The sequence below is a fragment of the Tamandua tetradactyla genome, chromosome 14 (assembly GCF_023851605.1).
Source record: "Tamandua tetradactyla isolate mTamTet1 chromosome 14, mTamTet1.pri, whole genome shotgun sequence".
Lineage (NCBI taxonomy): Eukaryota > Metazoa > Chordata > Mammalia > Pilosa > Myrmecophagidae > Tamandua > Tamandua tetradactyla.
The window spans coordinates 40,671,349-40,693,042 of record NC_135340.1 but is presented as its reverse complement, the minus strand read 5'-3'; the positions used below and the strand labels follow the sequence as shown (position 1 = coordinate 40,693,042).

Here is a 21,694-nt window from a genome sequence, read left to right as displayed (position 1 = left end):
ATTTCAATTCAACTTCAATATAGTTGTTGAAATGAAGATGTGATTGTGTATTATTATAAGTTCCTAAGGCAAATATTCTTCTATTTCTAACTATGGTTTGTCAATGTTCCAAAAGTTTAACAAGCAATTACATCTAGTAAGTGCCATAAAGATGATATAATACCCAAAACATTGATTTTCAGGTAAGTTAAGTTGTCTTTTCATATAAATGAGGCATGTAATGGGTTAGAAAGCCAATGGAAAACTAGATTGTCCATCACTGATTCTCAGAATTTTATGTTGTTCAATGGGTTCCATAGAATTTTGATCTTGTTTTCACATTTAGATATCCATATGTAAGGTTTCTTTCTTGGATTACACTTTAATAAACTCATTAATTAAAAATGTGCTATACAAATAACACTGTACTGGGCAATGACAGGTTTTACATAAAGAGGCAAAAATCATAGTGCCCTGTTAAGGAAAAGATTTCAAACTGATTAGTTGACTAATAAACAAGTTCATAAGTAATTAGGTAATGAAGTATATTATATTAATTCTTAAACATATATGTTAATAATCTCATTGTGATAAAGTTCAATCTCTTCAACACAATGCAGCTCAATGTATTTCAGCAATTTTTTTTCCTTCCTTAATTTATGCCAGACACTGTGAATACATGAAAGAGTGCAAGGAAGAGCTATGGCTTCATGAAAATGACAGCCCATATTAAGGAATCGAAATCAATGTAAATTTCTAATGAAAAGGGGCTTCCTCTGTATGAGGGTTCTAGAAAGTTATTTCCAGGAGAGGACACTTTTTTGGCCAACCAACAGGATATGTCATAACTTGACAGTATCTGAATGAATTTGCTGCAGTTCAAATTCTGGCTGAGGTATATACCTAAAGAAACTCCAGCTTGTTTATAATTGCAAGAAACCTGAAAAAGATTTTTTTCAAATTACAGTGAATATTATAATTGTGAAATAAAAACAAATGATCATAGCATTGTGCTTAGAAAAGAAACCAAATTATTTGTAAGTATTTTTGGTGAATCTGTGTTAAAATTAAAAGTTTTGATTAACTAATTGACATGTGTAAGATCATCAAGCTGGTAACCTGAGAGGAAATCCCCACCTGAACAATTTGGGGATGGGCTCTGTATTTGTCTTAGTGACTCTCTCTCTTATTTTTCCATATATTCAGGACTGAGTCTTCTCTTACTTTTTGTGTTTTAATATCCCTAATCAAGAAAAATCAAATCTTACTGATGTTGAAATCTCTAATCCAGAGCTGACATTTGTTCTCCTATTGGCTATAGAATTTAGCCTTCAATTGACAATGTAATTTCATTATTTCTTAAGTCTAATGTGAACTATCATGAGAAGTAAATTCAAAGAAAAAATATACAAATACTAAAAGTAAAAAAAAACAAGCAATTAATGCCAACAGAAAATAAGCATTTAAATCTAATCAATAAAGAAATGTTATTTTTCACTTTCAAATTGATAATGAATAAAATGAAAAGAAAGTATTAAATGGTACTGAAGTGTTAGAAATACAGGGGCTCTGCTCTGTCAAAAATTATTTTATACTTTTCTGGGGTACTTAATTTCAAATGGGTACACATGTTAACCATTCAATATAATTCACCTGATTAATTTAAAGAAAGAAAAATATATAAGTATTTCAATGAGTAAAAATAAATGGATAGCAATCAACAATCATTGTTGGAAAAATAAAAACATTTAGCCAACTAAGAATAAAAAAAAAGTGTCTTTGCCTGAAAACTTCACTATCAGGGCACAGGTAGCAGAAAGATCCACTCTACTTATCTGGAAGTCCAGTCCAAAAGGAAAATAAGTAATAACAATAAACATAATGTTAAACTTTCATTAGGGGAGGCAGTGGTTTATAACATATATGATTCAAAAGGACTTTAAAGTTCAACTCGTTGAGTGGATCCCTAATCGATATGATCATCAAAATCTCCAGGGAAATTTTTTAAAGTGTGCCGTTTAGTTAGAAAATCCTGAATCAAATTGCTTTAAATGATAAATATGAAGAAGAGTCCAGAGAAAGTGTCATTGTGGAAGTTTCACAGTTAATAATATTTCATGAAGGAGTCAGCTTCCTGTCATCTCTACTCTGCTAACCTCAAGTTCTGTTTTATTCTGGTTGATTCCCTTCCTAATTTCAAGAATACTGCAGCAGTTCCAGGAGTTTTATCCAAAGGCAGGAGGATCAATGCTCCTTTTGTCTGTTGTTAAAAATGAAAAAGTCATTCCAAAGAAACACTTTTTGGGTAACTTTCCTCTCTTTTTATTGCCAGAACCAGGTCAGAATGCCTTTTCTCACATACTAATCTACTAAAACTTTCAGCACTTTCATGGAAAAAAAAAATCTCTCCAAAAGATCTTCCTTTGTTATTGCATTCAACAAATTCTCATCTCTTGGTTGTCACTGAAGTTACAAATTTTGGAGCCCAGATAACTATACCTTAAAATTATGTTATTCATCACAACACACCAAACTAACAATTATCAATGTCATCACTGAGAAAGAAAATATTAGACAAAAAATTCCCATGCAAGAGAAAGATAGTATAATGGAAAACATGGTAGTCATGTTTATTGTTCTCTTGTCCTAGATAGGAGAAATTGACATTTGTAGCCTCTTAAAAGAGTAAATTCTATGTTCAGTTGAAAGTATATTCTTCCGTTTTGTCTTTAAAGGGAATTTCCCTTGTCTATTGCCTTCCATGGCCACCTCCCCAAAATGATATTGGAGCATAACTTGACTGAGATGTTCAAACTTAAATCTCACTTCATTTTGAACTTGAGAAAGCATAAGCTGTTATCAATAAAGCATGACTTTTTTAGTGTTAATTTTATAAAGAACTTCAGAAAGAATGAAATCAGTAAAAATGACAGAGCAAGGACCTCTGAAAATTCTCTCTTCCTTGAAATCAACAGGAAAATTGTCAACAATTGTCAGAATCAATTTTTTCATAACTCTGGAAATTAACTAAAAGCTTGAGTAAATCAGGGACATATTTATTTTTTAAAAAATGGTTAAATCTTGTTAATAACAGTGGGCTTTGTGGAGTTTTAATTTGTCCTAACCTCATCCCTGCTTTCCAGGTCTGTGTTTGTCTTGAAAACATACATCCCACATTCACAGTAAAAACTAGTTACCTGGCAGCTGCTGTCAGTGACAGAGTAGTTTTCTGAAGTCCATTCCCACAGGAAGGTCATTATTTGACCTGTCTGGTGGTTGTTACAAAGTTCCTACCTGCAAGGCACATTCAGACTGTTTTTAATCACCCACTGTAGAAAAGCCTTTTCCTTGGGACATTTATCAAAAAGAATTATAGGTCACTGTTTAACTCTGAGGCTGCTTGAAGTGGTAACAGTTGGAGAAAACAATAAAGTAACCAAAATACTTAAAAGAAAAAGCTGAGGAGTGAGATATCTATAAGTGTTTTATAAAAGTCCAATATTTTCCTGGGAATCTAGAAGACCATGCAAATATGTAGGGCCATGAGCATGCCCATGGCTGTATCTCCAAACGTCTGTGTCTCTGTCAGCTTTGAAGTAGCTCTTCTCCAAGCATCTGCATCTGAGGTTTCTCCAAAATGTTTCCTCTTTCAAAGGACTCTAGTAAACTAATTAAGACCTGCCTTAAATGGGAATAATTTCCATTTCCTGGCTGGACTCTGACTGATACAGACTTTGAAGTACGTTGAAGATACTGAAAACACAGAAGTATCCAAAAGTGACTCATAAAGTGCAATACATATAATGAGGAACATCATGAGTTGACAGAACCAAAATATGCCTAATGTTTAATATACTTACATGCTGAAGTGAATTTTACCTGACATGCTTCAAAACACAAGAAAATCTAGCATATACGAAGTGCTATTTAATTTTCTTTCTCTGCTCCAAGTCAACTTGATTTCCATAGCTTAATTAATGCTCTGTTTTTGTTTGTTTGTCTCATACTGTTTTGTTTACTTTTTTTTGGAGAGTGTATAATAAGAAGCATTGTAGCATGCTTCTGTAATGGGAGCAAATTCAAATTTGTGACATTTTAATCATTAATTTATATAAAAGTTTTAATTATTAATAATTGAATCTGCTTTTCATATAAAAGATCCATCTTGTTTTTTCCACCCTTTGGAAAAGATAAAGCTTTACTCTGCCACTGTCAAGACACAAATTCAGAAGCAGCACAGCTTTATATCATTGCATTTGTGCATCATATAATGATAGAAACAAAGTCAACAATACATAAACTTCTTTTTCTTGAAATATTGAAACTTACTATAGCCATAATAATAATAATAATAATAATAATAATGGAGTTTTTAATTAATTTCTCTATGGAAAAAATAGTCAAGGTTCATAATCTTCAAATTTTTATTAGATTTGAAATGTTATATGCAGTTAATATTTGTGTTTAAAATAACAAATAATTTTAATATAATTTGGTAATAGAATTTTTTCACACACATTTTTAAATAGTATGACAATATCCAGAGTTGTTTTTTTTCAGATTGGGTTCATAGCTCTCCACAGGAAAGCTCAAAACCAACAGAAAAATATTTAGCTGTATCCAAATCATTAAAGAAGAATTTAAACTTTAATAAATGTGAATATAACCATAGTTAATAGGAAACAGTGTGAAGTGTCTGACAGTGGGTATACTAAGACTTGGATTTGAATATTGACTTTATTACTATATTTGTGATGTTGGGTTATTACTTGACTTTTGATCAGGTCACCAATCTCTTTAGAGTCTTTCAATGTCTATCCATTACTCTTAGGATATTAAAAAAAAGAAAGAAAAAACCTCTCTAATCTCATTAATAAGGTCTTGCCTAAGTTTATCTATCTACATTATCTCACTCCCACAACATCTCTTGATTAACGTATTTCTCCCTGACTGAACCATAAATTTCCTGAGAGCAAAGGCTTTGTCTATTGAAGGTAAATATATTCCTAAAGTGGTTTTTAATTACCTGAATATTAAAAAAAGGAAAGAAGAAATGCTAACAAAGTCAGAAAATATTTTTCTTTGTTTCAGCTCTCAGAATGTGTTAGTTCTACTACATTTGTGAATGAGTGAATGAGCAGTACATCTGACAAGGAACAGACACTGCAGAGCTCAGAGACTGTTCGAAGAAGTTGATGTGATGTACCAGAATCTACAGAGAGAGAGTGACATGTTTAGTGAAAGTTTGCCTAAAATACCAACTTATGATAAACAGTAAACAAAGTTTTTTCCAATGAGTTAAACATTTGGCAATAATATGAGCCAAAGGACTCAGAGGAAATACAATTCCCAAGAATGCAGAGTAACAGAAACATCCAGGAAAAAGATGATTGCACTGGAACTTGTGATGGTCTTTAGAGGGTCAGGAATGGAAAGCAAATATGACATTAGAGTGTAGATTCAATAATTCACCTTAGTGTTTTTCTTTCTTGACATACAAAGATTCTTGTCACAATATGTGCTATATTTGTAACATCTTAAAATTCCAGTATATCTTAACTCAGGATCAAAAACTTGAAAGTTACTGTGCCAGTAAGAAACTGTTGTGTACCCCATAAAAACCATGTTCTTTATTCTTGATTTAATAGTGTAGTGTGAGATCTCTTTGATTAAGTTGTTTCCATGGAGCTGTGACCCACACAGTTGTGGGTGGGACCTTTTGATTAGGTGGCTTTTATGGAGATCTCTCTCCACCCATTCAAGGTGGTTCACTTATTGGAGTCTTTTAAGAGGGAACCATTTGGGAAAAAGCTTCAGAGCTGACACAGAGAGAAACATTTGAAGGGTAAAAAGAAAAAACCTTGGGGAAACTGTTTGAAACCAGAAGCCAAAGGACCAGCAGATGCCAGTCATGTGTCTTTCCACATCAGCCTTTCTTGTGTCAAGTTTTCTTTCCAAAATCTTAGGACTATAAACTTGTAACTTGATAAATTCCCTTTATAAAAACCAACTCATTTCTGGTATATTCATTTCTGGCAGCATCAGCAAACTAAAACAGATTTTGGCATCAAAGAAGTGGGGTGCTGTGGTTTGCAAATACCAAACATGTTGGAAGAGCTTATTAATTGGATAAGGGAAGATCCTGGAAGAAGTGAAAGGAGCTACATAGGGAAAGCCTAGACTGCTTTAAAGAGAATGTTGGTAGAAATGGGAACTCTAAATATACTTCTAATGAGGCCTTAGACAATGATCTCTGTGTATTACAAACTGTTAGGAGGTGGATCCGTGCTGTAAAGTGGCAGATAATTTGGTAAAATATATGACTACTGATATTGGGGGGGAAGGCACAATTTAAAAAACAAGGGCTAGAATATTTATCAGAAGCAATATCTAAACTAAATGTGGAAAATGCAACCTGGTGTCTCCTTGAAGCTTATAGTAAAATACAACAAGAAAGAGATAAGCTAAAAACTGAACACTTGGGTATAAAGAAAACTGAAATTGATGGTTTGGAAATTTCTGGGCTTCCAGAAAATAAGACCCAGAGAATAGTGCCTCATGTGAGGATTTATCAAAACATGGAAGCAGTCACCATTCAGGACAAGTGAAGATTGGAGATGGAGTTATCCAGAAAGGATTTGTCAAAAGTCCTATTGTCTGATGGCTATAATCCCTGTATATTACATGGCAAACCAACAAATTTCTTGTGAGATCTGTATGAATGGAACCACTTCCTTTCTATAAAATGGACAAATTGAAGGAAAAATAACTTCAAAGGCAGAATCATGGAAGCTAAGGTCTGAAGCCAAGACACCTCATGCCAGGAGAGTGTACTCACTCATGCATTTGGCAAGGGTGAGTTTGCCCCAAGGCAGAGGGCGGGCATTCCATTTCAATATTGAGGAAGAGTTTTGGTTCCACAGGCCTCAGAGGGGGTGGAACACTTTCCTCGATAATTGGGGGGAGCCTAGCAGCCAACCCATTGTTCTGAGGGGGTAGAATATGTGCCCTAGAGGTAGCAGAGAGCCAAAATACTGATGCTTGGAGAAGAGGATGGAGTTGGAGAAGAGGATGCTTGGAGAAGAGGATGGAGTTGAGAAAAATACATCCTCCCCAAGGTTCCCAAAGGCTACAACCATCACCCTAGCATTTGCAGAAAGCAGAGCCACTGTGTAAGCCCTTGGAAAGGGTGGGACTGCAGCCTTCTATAGTTCTGAGGATGAATTACTTGATTTGAAATCTAGTGCAGATTGTCTTGTAGGTTTTTAAAATTGTTTGGGCCCAGTGACCCCTGTGTTCCTTCAATTTCTCCCTATGTAAATAGAAGTATTTATCCTATGACTGTCATTCCTTTATGTATTGGCAGCAGATAACTTGTTCTGAGTTTTCACAGGTCAACAGCCAGAGAACAATTTTTGCCTTAGGACAGATCATGTCTGTAACTGACTTTGATGAGATTTTGTACTGTTTTGACTTTATACTGTATTTGTATTGTTACTGAAATGGTTTAAGGCTTTGTGATATTATGATAGAATGAATATATTTTGCATTTGGAAAGAACTTGTCTTTTGGGGTCCAGAGTGTGGAATGTGCTGGTTTGAAACTGCTGTGTACCTTAGAAGAGCCATGTTCTTTAATCTTAATTTGATATTGTAGGGGGGTATCATTTTTATTAAGTTGTTTCCATGGAAATGTGACCCTCCCAGTTATGGGTTTGACCAGTTGAATAGATGGTTTCCATGAAGATGCATCTCTGCCCATTCAAGGTGGGTCATTTACTGGACTCCTTTAAGAAGGAATCGCATTGGAGAAAGCTTCAGAGCTGAAACAAACAGAGACTAGAGATACAGAAAGAAAATGTCTCCAGGGAAGCATTTGAAACCAGAAGCCAAAGACCAACAGAAGCAAACTACATACCTTTCCAGATTGAAGTTTCTTGAGTCGTCATCATACTCAGGATTTCCTTAGTTGAATATTCTTATGGACTTAGAACTGTAAACTAGTAATTTAATAAATTTACTTTTGCTTTTATACCCAATCCATTCCTGGTATATTGCATTTCTGCAGCATTAGCAAACTAAAACAGCTGCTGTGAAGAAAGCTTCTCAATTCCAGCTTGTGGTGAAATTTTTACAATTAAAAAAAAAAATCACATTTACCCCCTAACCTTCTGAAACATCTGAATTCTAAGGATAACATTTTAGTAAATTATAAAACATTTCACCTCAGGGCAGATGATCAGTTTTGAAGCAGGCAACATTTGACCCAGTTTACCTGCTCTATGATTTCTACAGAACCATAAAATCTCATAAGTAAAAGAAATATTTCATTTAACATCATCTTAGATTTGTGCTCCCAGTGTGAATTTCCGGAGCTTCATTTCTAAATATATTACAATGTCTCCTGAATTAGAAAATCAATGGAGTGGAAACTAACTGCATATTCATACATATTTTTTTCATCATGAGGAGCAGAATTAACACACTCTTGCAAGAGCTGCAGATGTAGTCAACTCTTCCAAACCAGAGAAGCTTGGGCCATAAACCTGAGCTCAGCTCTACTGAAGATTAAGGGCATTGAAGTTTGGTGACACTGGGGTTTCTCTGCCTTGCAATTTGAACTTGACCAACTTGTATTTCCCTTCCCCTACAGAAAGACCTGTGTCTTTCTATTTATGAATAGAAATAATGATAAATCACATCTTTTCACTTCTACACTTTCAGAAGGAAAACTCTCAACATTTCATAGTGAATATGATATCTCATGGAATTTTTTCAATAGAAACCTTTTAACAGTTTAAGAAAGTTTTCATAAATTATTGTTTTTAATGTTTTCATGAGTTTTTTAGTTTTTAATGTGTTTATATCTTAATTGAAAGGAATATATAAAATATTCCTTTTATTTTGTAATGTGGTGAGTTACAGTGCTTAATTTTGAATGATACACAAAATAGCATTTCTAGGACAAACCCCATTTTGCCATTAGGTACTATAATTATTAAATACTTATCTTCCTCACATATTGATTAGGAATTTTATATCTATATTCATAAGTGAAACTGCCCTATAATTTTCATTTTTTACAATGCTTTTGTCAGGTTTTTCATCAGCACTTTGTATAGACTTTTTTTAACTTCTCATAATTTATATGTAAGATTGTGATATCTCTTCATGAACTAAATATTATGAGATTTAACAAGTAACAATTTCTAGCTGTCACAGCAGTGTGGTACCATATGTTGGAACTCCTACATCTGATATCAGGCTGAAGCTTTCCAAAGGCACAAATAATCAACATCAGTAGGTAGTCCAGGGTTCCATGTCACCTTCTTCTGCTGCATTGATACTTTTCTTTTAGCTCAATTCTGGTGTCTCACGTGAGTATCTATGGGCAGCCCAGTTCTAGGTCTTGCATGCCACAAATGGGTAACTGTTACATGACAGCCTGCTCAGAGACCCTAGTGGACCACGGTGAGGGAAAGTCTATCACTGATCAGAGCCACTTAGTTATTAAATTTGGATGGAAAGTTAGTCAGTGGTGAAAATAAAAGTGGATTTCTAAACAGTGAAAAATGGTCTTGCTGGTTTGTTAGGGGCCCTGAAAGAACAAAATTAAAATATCAGAGAGTTTTGGTGATGCAAGAATGAGAATGTAACTTTGTGTGTAAGCACAAAATGTGTGGATTTTCATATCTCACATCAGTTCTTAAAATTATTCAATATTAGAAATCATTTTATTTTACTTGTAAAAATGATTATAAAATAGATAGTAAAGGCTATTAGGAAAATGAATGTGTGAGAATAGACAGGAAATACTTGAAAGTGAAGCGTTAGAGAGAATTAACTTTATTAAGTTATAAAAAATATTATAAAGTATAGAATTGATATATTTCTGTACAAAAATAAATATGGATAGAACAATAAATGAAAAAGAATAACATCTAGAAATAGAAACTATATATAAAATATGTTTGTAATAATGAAGTTATTTGTACTGACTTAAGGAAATAAAAATTATTAATTATTAAATAAATGGAATCAGTGTGAAAAGATAAATTGCTATTTGTGCTTTTATATATATTTTTTGCATGGGTAGGCACTGGGAATGTGAACCTGGGTCTTTGGCATGGCAGGCTAGAATTCTGCTACTGAGCCACCATCGCAACACCCTGTATATTGGTTTTAACAGCAACATATATTTCAGTTGGGTTGAAGATTAAACAAAATGCATTTATAAGAGGACTAGAAAAATTGTAGGTGAAATATTTGTTTTAAATATTGTACATGATAAGTCCTTTGTAAGCATAATTTTAAAGGAAACATAATGGATGGAACTGACTGATTTTATTGTATAATGTTTTCTTAGATTTAGTATATAAAAAATAGGGAACATTAAATAAAATGGCAAACTACAAAATATGTACAACACACATTAACAAGAAAAGACTAATTCCTTATATATCAAAATACTATTAGAAATTAAAATGTAGTAACATCAATAAATACATAAAAATCAAGCAAAGACAAACACTTGCAGATCATATTCTACAGAAATTACCTACAAATGATCCAGACATATAAAGATTCTCGACTAATTCATTAATATAATAAGGTCTTTTTAGCAGAAACAATCATGAGACTGCTTTGTTTCATATTGGCAAAGCTTCAGAATAATTTGGTAGGATTTGGTGAAAAAACGCTTTTATTCATTGTAAATGAGACTCTAATTAGAAGTATATATTTTATGTATTGTTGGATATTATTTAAAGCACATATAAAAATTATTTTTAAATGTCAAAATATCTGATTACCAAAAAATTCTTTTTAGTATTTAAGGAAATGAAAAATAAACACAAGAAGAGAAATAAAAGATGGAGCTTTTCACTGTCAGTTGGTTAAACTGGCAAAGATGTGGCAAAGAAAAGTCACGAAAGGCATGCTGCCCAGTGCTTCCTGTGGCCACCAAATGGATGTGGTCTCTGTGGGGAATGGCAACATAAAAAGTTCTCAGCATCAGTTACCGGAAGTACTTAGGGTTAGTCACATATTTGACGGTAATTTTGGAGAGGCTGTCTCAGAAACTGAGCAGAAACCAGAGCCAGCCAGCATGAAATGCAACCAAGAGCATGGCTGACCAGTTAACAAGAATGTTCATCGATGCAGCATATTCCTTGTACCACTGCTGCTGAAATCCAGCACTATGTTTCTGCTGTGATATCTTCTTAACTGTCCCTTTGTCACCGCAAACTCCTTCACAATTCAAAGTTCTGCATGACACTGGAAGATCAGTTGTCCATAAATGCCCATTCTATTCAGGAGGGGTCGAGGGCGAGTCTCAAGTTCATTTGCTTCAGCAAGGGAAGCCCACCTCCCGACCCAGACTCTCACAATGCAGATAGGATTTCCCCCAAATAGAAACCGTATCAGCAGGTAACCAAAAATATATCGATAAATATATATACCAAATTATAATCGATATATATAAATACCAAAGCATAATTTTGCCAACGTTGAAGAATAATCCTCATAGTTTCTGAAATAGATTACATGAAACTTTTATTATAATTTAGGGAAATTTAAATTCAAATTTTCTTTACAAAATGGGTCTCTCTAAACAATAAAAACACATGATTCAGTATATATTTCAGTCCTTTTAAATATTTTCATCAAATTTTAAAATTTTCATTCTATGGGACCTGTGGATGTATGCTTAACATTTTCCAAATACATTTCATTTCATCTTTTTTTCTTTCCGTTGTGAATGGAACCTGTTCTCCCATTGTATTTTCCTGGTATTGTTATAAAGTTGTGTTCCTTAAAATGTACCTAAAATAGTACATTTTAATACTTAAGATTAGTTTTCATGTAAAATATCTGAGATACAAAGAGAAGCATAGGGATAAAAATTTAAAATAATCTGTCCTAAACTCAACGCCATATATAGCAAATCATGATATTTTTTCTTTAGCTGCATTAGATCTTTGAAAATATTTGCAATATTATTGATTCACTTGAGGTCTCCTTCAAATACCTCTTGTCCACTTCCCTTTTCTTCCACAAAGGCTTATTATTCCTCTGGCTATTTAAAAAAAATTTTCATGAATTTATCCACATTATTTTGGTTTATAAAAATACGATCCTAACAATTTTATCAAACTTCAATTTTCTTTTTTCTTAACATTATCTTTTTGAATCTCATATATGTTTAGATGATCTATTAATTTTTAATCACTGATGCATTATTTCATACAACGGATAATTATTTTTTTATTCTCAAATTTATAGACACAAGTTTCTTAAAATCACCTTTATTGAGATATGTTCACATATCATACTATTCATCCAAAATATAGAATCAATAGCTTTTAATGTAATCACAGAATTGTGCATTCATCACTACTATCGATTTTAGAATATTTTCATTACCCTAGAAAGAAAACAACATACCTCTGGCATACACCTCTCTATCCATCTATTCTTCACTGCTCTCACATAATCACTAATCTAATTCCATCTCGATAAATTTATTCACACTTACATTTTTTATCAATGGAGTCATACAATATTTAGCACTTTGACACAGGTTTTTGTCATTTACTCTCTCTTTTATCCAATGCTGTAATGCTGATATGCATACTTATGTTTTGAACATATATACATACATACATACATATATTCATACATTCTTGTACATGTACGCATAAAAATATAACAGCTAAGTGGTAGGGATTATTGTCTTCATTTTCATTCTTATAAATGACCATTTAAAACTTACATCATGGGTACAACCACTGTGTAAAGCAGTATAGCAATTCCCAAAAAGGAAATAGGATTATCATATGACCTCACAATGTCACACTTAGGTATATACCCAAATAAATTGAAGATAGGAAGTCAAACAGGTATTTGCAAGCCAATATCCATAGTGGCATCATTTATAATAGCCAAACTGTAGAATCAATCCAGGTGTCTGTCACAAGATTAACAGATATACAAAACATGGTTCATACACACAATCAACTCTTATCTAGCCATAAGAAGTATGAGTTTTGGAGCTATGCTGCAATGTAGATGAACGTTGAAGACATTACGTTGAGTGAAATAGGCAAGACTCTTGAGGAGAAATGCTGTACAATTTCATTTACATGAAATATCAAAAAGTAGCAAATTGATAGACAGAGAGTAGAGTAGAGGTATAAGAGGAGGGTGGGAGGAATAAGAAGTTGTTTTATTTTAAATAAAAGTATTTTTTTACAAACTGGCTTCAGATTTCTGGAGAGAGTAAGAAAGTTTACATGAACTATAGTTGAAAAACTTGTATTTTGAGGAAATAAAGATAAGGTATGGCATGGAGAAGAAATGAGAGCACCTTCAAATGTTTAAAGGATAATCATACTGAAGTGGTAGTAGATTTGCTCTATGAGACATCAGTTGGCACAACCATGTAAGCACATTGATAGATTAAACTCTCTGGTAAAGTAGTGGGTTCTTCATTATTAGAAGAAACCATGCATGAGGCTAGGAGATCATTTTTGTAAGACTGCATGAATGTCTTCCTGTTAGAAAGTTAAAGAGTAGAAAAATTACTTAGATGAGTAGGAGTTCCAAGTAGAAATCAAATAATCTTTTATTTTTAGATGTACCAACAAGTTGCTAAAAGTTTTTCTTTTCTTCTCTGTCTCTGGAAAAATTATTTTGTAAAATGTAATTGCTCCCACTGCATGGTGACATCACAGATCTCTGAAGGGTGATGTCTCACTTCTTCAATGAGATCAGTTCCTTGGGATCAGTATGCAAGCCTTTATATTGCTTTATCTTAAGATACTGCAGTTATTTCTATGGCTGTGTGCCAGAGGAGCACAGCCTCCAAGTAGGGCATGAGGCGCTTCCTTTAGCACAGGGCAGGGGGCCAGATTAAAATGCATCAAGTCAAGAATGCATTGCATGTATTTTCAGCATGAAAACTCAAAACAGAAAATAAGGAGTTCACAAACAAATTGAAAGACACCAAATTATGGAAAACAAGGAAAAGCTTAAGGACAGAAGGGTGTTATTAAAAGTGTAAGTATTATTTTGTATTTTGAACATGTGTTTTAGACCAGAGAAATAACAGGTAAACCATCTTGTAGGGGCAAAAGCAGTAACTAGAATTCAGCAAAGGGAACATCACTGATGTCTCATTAAATCTGGAAACTGTCTAGAAGAGGTCAACTCCTATTTTCCTTTTCTGTCTATATGAGTTCACTGCAGTGGTTTCAGTGCAGCTCTGATAAGAATAGGATCAGAATCTGATGAATGGAAGGAATTGTGCTGCAACCATGGTATATACTACTCTCTTCCTCTTACATTTCCTATTCAGAGGCTATGAGTTTCCACTGAAAGCAGTATAATAATCAATAAGGATGCTCTACTACCTTTTGTTTCAAGTCTTATTAAAAGCACATTTTAATATGCTTATGTTTCAGGGATCTATTGACACATTTTAAGATGAATATTAATATAATGTAAATTTCCTATATATCAGACTTCATCTGAAGCCAGGAAGAAGACATTTTCTCATTGTGTATTTTGAAATCTGAAAAATCTTTTACTGCAATGGTGCACTGGCAAAGAGAGAGCCTATTATCCAGCCTCAACGGAGCTGGGTGTTCTAAGCATAGTCCAGGGAATTCTGAGTGACTTTTTCAAATTCCTATGTTCCCATTACATAACTCCCTCTCACTTAGAAGGTCAGAGATGAAAATATCTACAAGATAATCTAGTTCTATCTTCTAAAATTGGTTACACAGCTAGGGAGTGGAAAAATGTTGTTCATCTCTACTAGTTCTTTCCTGCCTTAATTATTAAGAAGAAAATGAGATAGAGCATTGAGCCTGATCTATTCTACTTGCATTAAGAAATATGGGGAAATTAGTTTGGAGAGGATTTTTTAGGTATTTCCTATATTTTGTAAAATGAAGATGGACAAATCGTATCATTCATTAGGATATTGGAAAGATGGGCTCTGCAAGGAATTTGAATTATTTAGAAAAATCTTGTTTTTCAAAAATGAGATGGATGCAATTGAAAATTTTTCAGAAATAAGATGGATGGTGTATGGCACCATTAACTACTTAACATGATATTAAGCCTGATGCTTTCTCTCTCTTGCCAACCTCACCCCAACCTGCCAACCTATTCTGTATCAGGCAACATACATCATCACTGTAGTCATTCTGGTTTCCATGAAGTAGGACAAGTAATATCACCATTTCACATTTTAGGGAATTATTTGAGGGACTTCTTAAATCATTCTGTTACAAGATAGGGAAGCTGGGATGTAAACATAATCTGTCCAGTTTCAGAGTCCCCGTATTCTGCTCTGCCTCTCAGATCATCTGATACAGCTTTCATGATTTGTCCAAAATCATCTCCCAGTCTACTATGGGAGTCATTACTATAAGTAAACAACTTATTACTATAAGTAAACAACTATGGGAGTCATTACTATAAGTAAACAACTTATAATCTTAGGCAATTTTTTTGTCTTACCGTTGTCTCACTTTTCACGTCTGTAAATGGCTATGTGAGTAGGTAGCCCTACCTTGCAGGATAATTGGAAGGATTAGGTGAGTTAATGAATGCAATGTTCTGAACAGAGTGCCTGCTATATAGAGGATGGTAAATGTTAATATTACACTACTAATACAAGCATATTTTCTGCACAGGCTAGATGGCTCGGGAAGCTGAGTTCTGCCATGCCAGAGACCCAGGTTTGATTTCTGGTGCCCACCCAAGCAAAAAAAAAAGCCTCTTTTGTTATGATAAAAAGGATGCACCAGATAGATGATTCATTTAGGTGACAAATGCTACTAGAAAATAAAAGAAAACCTCCATTCTACACTATTTCTTTAATGGTTTATATTAATGCTGTATCTGCATGCTTGTAATAAGAACAATGTTTGCTTCACTAGCCTCAAATTTCTCTGAGTTTCCTCCCCTACAATATTATCCCATTAAATTATCATAATATTTAGCAGACTTACACAGTGGATTGGATGCTAAGAGAGGTCTCTTATGGTATCAGATTTTGTCTTTTTAAAATAAAAGTTTTAGCTCTTTAGGGCCCATTTCATAATCTTTGAAGTGGACATCTCCTTCCTTTCCAAGGCTTGCTTGTCTCCTCTCCTTGTGAAGACAGGTCAGCCTGGCCCCAGGTTTTCTGCAATGAGATAAATTTCTATGCAGAAAGATCATCATCAGGTCAGTTTTGGCCTCATTGATCCGTTTATATACTTGAATAACTTATGTGTCTGAATTCTTCTTAAACTAGATACCAAAACTCAAATGCAAATATGGTAGCCCCTGTAAGGGTAGGATTTAACACGTCAACAAACAGGTTAAGCTATATAATGAAAGCTTGAAAAGAGTTACTTTTTTTTCCTTTTTGTGTTGAGGTTTTTTTTTTTGTTTTTTTTTTTTGCATGGGCAGGCACCGGGAATCAAACCCAGGTCTCTGGCATGGCAGGTGAGAAGTCACCTGCCTGCTGAGCCACAGTGGTCTGCCCTTTCCTTTTTATTGGTTGATTTTGTGGTTACTTATACAATTTTTTATTTTAAAAATTTACATATTTATTAGTTTTTAAATATCTAATACCTGAAGAAATCCGTTTGCAGAAATTCAGCCAGTGTAAGTACAAATAAATATCTATTGTATATTGATGGGTATTCGAAGCTAAAATCAAAATTGTTTTCCTAACAGGTGGAGATATTGTGGCGTTTTCTTCTGGTATTGAGTAACCACCTAGTGTCCAGTGTGCTATATAAAATGTCAAAAAACATCCCAAGAAATTGACACACTGCTTTTATCTTTTGGGAAACTGGTATGTATTCAAAATGTACCCTGCATATTTTTTACATGGGATATTTCCACAAGGACCATTTCTGAAAGCTGTTATAACTTTGATAAATCCATGTGTGCCCATTGCTTTTAGGGGAAGACAGATGAGAGAGTGAGATGATAAAGATTGAAAATGCATGGATCTTTCATGCTTTATTAATTGATATTTATATGAAAGAAGGTAGACTTTGATAAGCTACATTAAAAGCATGAAAAGGAATGTTCTTAACCTTCAGAGAAACTTTCAGAGTATCACCATTCTGTCTAGAATATCTCCATTCAATCCGCTATGTGGCCAAGTGCTTCAATTAAACACCAAAGCACGGCAGGTCATTCTATGGTTTTCACTTCCAACACACTAATCCAGACCACTTAATCTTTCATTCCAGGATAATTACACCTACAAATCCCTCATATATACCATTCCCAAGTTACATTTTACTGCTCCTTAGCAGGTACTCTCTGTACTTCAGCCCACCCCCACCCCCACTCAACGTTGTACTTTTGCTTTTGTATCTTTGTTCCTATTGTCCCCTCTGCTAACTTAGACTTTTTCCTAATTTCTGGCTAACAAATCCCCAACTTCAATAGAAGATTTTTCTCACATAATACATGCACCATGATATCTTACCTCTTTGGCATACAGTATTGTTTTTTCTTGCTAGAACTTACTGTATTAGATTACTAATGTATCACCTCATACATTTTTTATTGTATATTACTTATTCTTAATATGTGTATCTTGCCTTTATAATTATAATTGAAGCCATATCTAATGCTCTTTGTTTCACACTTCTTCCACTGCAGTTTTAGGTGCCAAATGTTAGTCAACTGGTGATCCATATTTCATTAAATTGACTTAATTGAGAGCTTATCATATATCTTTTGTATGTAAACTAGATATATTAGAATGCCAACTGTTGTGGTAGTTCCCTGATTTTCTTTGATTTATGTGACAGTAGATTGGATGCATGGCTCACACAAATGAATTGGTGGCGTCTCAGTTTGTGCTGCTGGGACTCTCTAGTTCTTCTGAACTTCAGCTTTTCTTCTTTGCGATCTTCTCTATCATGTATGTGGCATCTGTGCTGGGCAACATCATGATTATTGTTGTCATTTCCTCTGACTCCCATTTGAACTCTCCCGTGTACTTCCTGCTCAGTAAACTTTCCTTCATCAATATCTGCCAAGCAAACTTTGCCACCCCCAAGATGCTTGTGGACTTTTTTGTTGAGCACAAGACAATCTCCTTTGGGGATTGCATGGCCCAGATATTCCTTCTTCACAGTTTTGTTGGGAGTGAGATGATGTTGCTTGTAGCTATGGCCTATGACAGATTTATAGCCATATGTAAGCCCCTGCACTGCAGCACCATTGTGAACCAGAGACTGTGTATAATTTTTGTGTCCATTTCCTGGGCTGTGAGTATTCTTCATTCTGTGAGCCACTTGGCTTTTGCTGTGGGTCTGCTGTTCTGTGGCTCCAATGAGGTAGACAGCTTCTTTTGTGACCTTCCGCTGGTGATAGAGCTGGCTTGCAGGGATACATATGAAATGCAAATCCTGACACTAACTAACAGTGGCCTGATCTCATTGTGCTGTTTCCTGGCTTTAATCACTTCTTATGTCATCATTTTGATCACTGTTTGACACAGGTCTTCCAGTGGTTCTTCCAAGGCTCTGTCCACATTAACTGCTCACATCACAGTGGTGATTCTTTCCTTTGCGCCCTGCATTTATTTCTATATATGGCCTTTTAGCAGATTTTCTGTAGATAAGTTCTTTTCTTTGTTCTATACTGTGTGTACACCTTTGTTGAACCCCATTATCTATTCTCTGAGGAATGAAGATGTTAAATCAGCCATGAGAAAATTAAGAAACCATCATGTGAACTCCTGGAAAAACTAGGGGCTATCATGAAAGGGCATGATCCTCCACGGAAATGAAGAAATTCAGTGAATCACAGCATCATGCCAACTGTCTCCAGTAATGATGTGGGTTATTTATTTATAGAATTATTTTGTTCGAAATATAAGGGAATTACTCCTTGTTTATTATGTAAATAAATTTTTATCCAATTTTTTATACTTCTAAATTACAAATTTTCTTAAAATTGTTTAGTAATACTTTTAAATATTTTATACAGAAAAAGGGTATTAATGAGTATAAAATGCTAATGATGTCACTAAAATTGCAATTTCTTTAATGGAGTATATTAGAAATTCAACACATATGGTAATCAATATGCATAAGCAAATTAAGTTTCTCATGTTTTCATCCAATCTATCACAGCACTATTCCATACATTGCATAGTAGAAAAATCAGATTTTACAGCATGGATTTTATCTCACTGATGTACTTTCATTATTTTAACTTTTCATTGTTTATTGACTATTTTAATTATTTATATTTTTCCTTACCTATCATTAATAACACATAAATGTTTCTATAAAATTTTTGTGGGTTTTTCTTTGGATTATTCAGAATGCATTTCTACATTATAAGAGTTTTTCTGTTTGTTGCCATTAGCAACATGTTTTTAAAGAGGAAAATGGGTCACAATGAAATCTGCAATATTCCCAGAAAATTAAAAATGGCTTTGAAATCACTTGTAAACATGTCAGGAGTTGAATATTTAAATGCATAGCAACTTAAAATGAAAAATGTAACTTAAAATGAAAAATGCACACTGACACATATTGGTGACTGATGACCAAATTTGCCATATATTCTTTCATATTTCTTGAAAAGAGAATGTAAAATGCATGTACATCAAATACAAAAACAATTTGTCTATTAAACATTGTATCACTCCCTATACATAATTTTTCCTATACTTTCCACCTGAGATTGTTTTATGAAAAACACATTGTAACTGAAAGGCTAAATATTTTCAACAATGAAAAAAGGGTTGCTTGATACAAGATACATTGTCTGTAATTATCATCAGTCTGAATTCAGTGTTTTAACTGCACAAGAAAACAAATTTGTGATTTTTTGCATAGATAGTAACTCTGCAGACATATTCAGTTTAAGCTAAATTATATATATAAACACACCTTCTTGTTTATTCATTGCAATTTTTAGATCAGGTTTCTAATAACTTCCAATTTTTAGGCAGTGTCATTTGTACAATGTTAAATATTAATACTAATCTTTTAACTTTAAGTACCTGTTCTATATATTTTATACAGTGACAACAAACATTTTAGATATATAATAAATATTAAATCACTCGTGATATGGTTGGGGTTATTTTTTTTTCCTTTTAACTCTGCCCTGATGGTGGAAATGGAAAGACGTGAATCATACCCTTGATCAAGAACACAATTGGCTGCATTGATCCTCAGTATTTTAATATTAAATGAGATTGTTAATGATAACTATTCCATAAGAAAGATGTGAGGCAAGTGGATATAGCAGAAATAAAAGCATTTTATGAATATGTTCCAAATATCATTATTGGTATTACTTCCGAATAGATAGCTTTTTTGTTTGTTTGTTTGTTCTTTGTTTTGCATTAGCAGCCCCAGGAATTGAACCCAGGTCTCTGGCATGGCAGGTGAGAATTCTGCCACTGAGCCACCATGATCTGCCCTTAAAAGATAGATTTGTAAGCATAGAGGTGGGAGAGTGAAGTTCAGAAAATGACCAATAGTAGGCACTGGTATCCACAGACTCAGTGTATGTAAATAAGTAGTGGGTTATTGACCTCAAGAAGACAAGAAAGGGAAGAGTTTTGGGAGCTTTAAAGAGGGATAAATACAAACTAAAATCTTTTCTGCATGGTAGCTATTGCTGTACTCACTTTCACAAATTAGATAATCTCCAACATGGATATTTTCTTCATTAACAGAAGGAGAGGAGAAGGAGAAAGGAGGAAGGGGGAAGGAGGAAGGGAAAGGGGAAGGGGAAAGGGAAGGGGAATGAAGGTGAGAGTGAAGGGGAAGGAGAAGGAGGAAGCAGCTGCGGTGGCAACAAAGGAGGAGGAGTGGGGAGGGGGAGGGAGAGAGGGAAGAAGAGGAGGAGGAGGTGAGGGGCAGCTGCAGTGGTGGTGGTGGAAGAAGAGGGAAAGCAGGAGGAGCAAAAGGAGGAGAAAGGAGGGAAATTTAGGATCCTAAGACCATTTGGTTTGATCTTTTCTTTGTAGCATTGGAGTTATGGTCTTCCATTTTCTAAATCTTACTTTAGCTTTGGGTATATTTGAGTTTTCAGTGATCAGCCATGGCTATAACCTATCAGTATATGTATGACAAAATTCTACAAGTCATACGTGTTTAGAAATGATAAATTTGACTGCACAATTTTCTATGAAGATTTTAAAAATACCCATCACAAATGAAGTCAAAAGAAAAAATAGGTGAAAAAAAAAACTCAGACAAAGGATGAATGTCTTTGCATATAAAAAGCTCTTACAGACCAACAGCAGAAGTTCAACACCCCATGGCAAATTTGGCTATGAACATGGAATTTATTATTATTATTGTAGTGGAAGTGGTTCTTGAATGTATACACAAATGTTAAAACTCAGTTATAACAAAATTCAAGGAGAAGTACAGGGATATGTCTTTGTTCATCTACAGATTGGCAAAGATCCAAAAGTCTAGTAGTAAGCTGTGTTGAAAGACTCTGGGAAAATAGGGACTTTCAAAATTTGTGGCTAAATCACTACTTTGAAACACTATACAGAGGAAAATTTTCAATATATATTAAAATTTAAAATTTTTGAACTGGTAATTCCATTTCTAGCATTTTATCTAACAGATATACCTACATGTATGTAAACATATATACATAATATTTATTTCAAGCATTGTTTTTAAGAACAAAATATTGA

General features: G+C 33.9%; 1 pseudogene; it reads left to right on the top strand.

Annotated features, from left to right (window-relative positions):
* The first annotated feature begins 17,828 nt into the window (after positions 1 to 17,828).
* LOC143654992 (olfactory receptor 4K1-like) lies at positions 17,829 to 18,764 on the top strand (annotated as a pseudogene).
* The last annotated feature ends 2,930 nt before the right edge of the window (positions 18,765 to 21,694 follow it).